Source organism: Dendropsophus ebraccatus, chromosome 4, assembly GCF_027789765.1.
Source record: "Dendropsophus ebraccatus isolate aDenEbr1 chromosome 4, aDenEbr1.pat, whole genome shotgun sequence".
In the NCBI taxonomy this organism is placed as follows: domain Eukaryota; kingdom Metazoa; phylum Chordata; class Amphibia; order Anura; family Hylidae; genus Dendropsophus; species Dendropsophus ebraccatus.
In genome coordinates, this window is record NC_091457.1 from 3,545,850 (window position 1) to 3,549,864 (window position 4,015).

A 4,015-nucleotide genomic window follows, 5' to 3' on the forward strand; every position below is an offset into this window, starting at 1 on the left:
GGGTATATACTGTATATAATTATATATGTACAGCTGGTATAACCTGGGGATCTCCTGTATATAATTATATATGTACAGCTGGTATAACCTGGGTATATACTGTATATAATTATATATGTACAGCTGGTATAACCTGGGTATATACTGTATATAATTATATATGTACAGCTGGTATAACCTGGGGATCTCCTGTATATAATTATATATGTACAGCTGGCATAACCTGGGGATCTCCTGTATATAATTATATATGTACAGCTGGTATAACCTGGGTATATACTGTATATAATTATATATATACAGCTGGTGTAACCTGGGTATATACTGTATATAATTATATATGTACAGCTCGTATAACCTAGGTATATACTGTATATAATTATATATGTACAGCTGGTATAACCTGGGTATATACTGTATATAATTATATATGTACAGCTTGTATAACCTGGGGATATACTGTATATAATTATATATGTACAGCTGGTATAACCTGGGTATATACTGTATATAATTATATATGTACAGCTGGTATAACCTGGGTATATACTGTATATAATTATATATGTACAGCTGGTATAACCTGGGTATATACTGTACATAATTATATATGTACACCTGGTATTACCTGGGTATATACTGTATATAATTATATATGTACAGCTGGTATAACCTGAGTATATACTGTATATAATTATATATGTACAGCTGGTATAACCTAGGTATATACTGTATATAATTATACACGTACAGCTGGTATAACCTGGGGATCTCCTGTATATAATTATATATGTACAGCTGGTATTACCTGGGTATATACTGTATATAATTATATATGTACAGCTGATATAACATGGGTATATACTGTATATAATATATTTGTACTGCTGGTATAACCTGGGTATATACTGTATAGTATTATATATGTGCAGCTGGTATAACCTGGGTATATACTGTATATAATTATATATGTACAGCTGGTATAACCTGGGTATATACTGTATATAATTATATATGTACAGCTGGTATAACCTGGGTATATACTGTATATAATTATATATGTACAGCTGGTATATCCCGGGTATATACTGTATATAATTATATATGTACAGCTGGTATTACCTGGGTATATACTGTATATAATTATATATGTACAGCTGGTATAACCTGGGTATATACTGTATATAATTATATATGTACAGCTGGTATAACCTGGGTATATACTGTACATAATTATATATGTACACCTGGTATTACCTGGGTATATACTGTATATAATTATATATGTACAGCTGGTATAACCTGAGTATATACTGTATATAATTATATATGTACAGCTGGTATAACCTAGGTATATACTGTATATAATTATACACGTACAGCTGGTATAACCTGGGTATATACTGTATATAATTATATATGTACAGCTGGTATTACCTGGGTATATACTGTATATAATTATATATGTACAGCTGATATAACATGGGTATATACTGTATATAATATATTTGTACTGCTGGTATAACCTGGGTATATACTGTATAGTATTATATATGTGCAGCTGGTATAACCTGGGTATATACTGTATATAATTATATATGTACAGCTGGTATAACCTGGGTATATACTGTATATAATTATATATGTACAGCTGGTATAACCTGGGTATATACTGTATATAATTATATATGTACAGCTGGTATATCCCGGGTATATACTGTATATAATTATATATGTACAGCTGGTATTACCTGGGTATATACTGTATATAATATATATGTACAGCTGGTATAACCTGGGTATATACTGTATATAATTATATATGCACAGCTGGTATAACCTGGGTATATACTGTATATAATTATATATGTACAGCTGGTATAACCTGGGTATATACTGTATATAATATATATGTACAGCTGGTATAACCTGGGTATATACTGTATATAATTATATATGTACAGCTGGTATAACCTGGGTATATACTGTATATAATTATATATGTACAGCTGGTATTACCTGGGTATATACTGTATATAATATATATGTACAGCTGGTATAACCTGGGTATATACTGTATATAATTATATATGTACAGCTGGTATAACCTGGGTATATACTGTATATAATTATATATGTACAGCTGGTATTACCTGGGTATATACTGTATATAATATATATGTACAGCTGGTATAACCTAGGTATATACATATGTCTGGTTCCCATTATCGGATACATTGTGATACTCTGTGATACGCTTCGGTAATAATGTGGCGGCAGGAAGTTTCGGGTACGCTCTGTTAGCCCCTCCCCCTCTGTAACCCGATGATCCTCCCGGTTTCCTATAATTCCTCATTCAGCAGTAGATGAAGGTTTCGCTGCGCTCGGTTGCTGGATCTGCGGCTGCTGATCGCGGTCACCATGACATCCATGATGCAGATGGATGACACCCGTCACCTTCCCTTTTTCTGGGTTTTTTCTGGTTGAGTATGGGACGTCGCCACGGTATGAAGGCTGCCACTATCTGAATAATTCCGGACGTTCTCAGGGCCGTCACCCGGGGGAAGGGGGGGCACAATCTGTGCATTAGTCAGACTTCTGCTCTGTCTCACCAGTGGCCATTGATGCTGATGGTTGGGGTTAGGGGGCTGCGCCATTCTGCATTCTGCATCTTCCAGCACTTATCAGCTGCTGTATGTCCTGCAGAAAGTGGAGTATTCTCTCCAGTCTTCCAGTACTTATCAGCTGCTGTATGCTCTACAGAAATTAGTGTATTCTCTCCAGTCTTCCAGTACTCATCAGCTGCGGTTTGTCCTGCAGGAAGTAGTGTATTCTCTCCAGTCTGACACAGTGCTCTTTGCTGCCACCTCTGTCCATGTCAGGAACTGTCCAGAGCAGGAGAGGCAGTAGTAGACAATTCAGAAGCAGGCCCATCTGAGCACACAGGACAGTAGTGTCACCGAGAAGCAGGGTAAATTGTCACTACCTAAAGAGAGTCAGCCGTAGCCAACAAGTATCCAACCAGCAACAAGAACAACAAACAGGACATAGAGACCAACAACATGCACCGACACACTCATACGTCCATACATACCGGGCGGCCTCACCCCTCGACCTCCCAAAACCACCAACATACGGATGGTCTCTACACAGCAGTCGCATCCCACAACAACCAGTGGATCCAGATCTTTTTACATTTTTTGGGCATTTCCTACTTTTGTACAGCGATTGGTATAACGGAACTTATTTGTTTACAATCTGTATCCAATGGGCAAGGGATGGGGTGTCTGGGCTTTTCCATGCCATAATAACAATAGGAGAGGTTTTCTATGGACAGTTCCTGACATGGACAGAGGTGGCAGCAGAGAGCACTGTGTCAGACTGGAGAGAATACACCACTTCCTGCAGGACATACAGCAGCTGATAAGTACTGGGATACTGGAGAGAATACAGCACTTCCTGTAGGGTATACAGCAGCTGATAAGTACAGGAAGGCTGGAGAGAATACAGCACTTCCTGTGGGGCATACAGCAGCTGATAAGTACTGGAAGGCTGGAGAGAATACAGCACTTCCTGTAGGGCATACAGCAGCTGGTAAGTACTGGAATACTGGAGAGAATACAGCACTTCCTGCAGGACATACAGCAGCTGATAAGTACTGGAAGATGGGAGAGAATACAGCACTTCTGAAGGACATGCAGCAGCAGATAAGTACTGGAATACTGGAGAGAATACAGCACTTCTTGCAGGACATACAGCAGCTGATAAGTACTGGAAGACAGGAGAGAATACAGCACTTCCTGCAGGACATACAGCAGCTGATAAGTACTGGAAGACGGGAGATAATACAGCACTTCTGAAGGACATACAGCAGCAGATAAGTACTGGAATACTGGAGAGAATACAGCACTTCCTGCAGGACATACAGCAGCTGATAAGTACTGGAATACTGGAGAGAATACAGCACTTCCTGCAGGACATACAGCAGCTGATAAGTACTGGAATAATGGAGAGA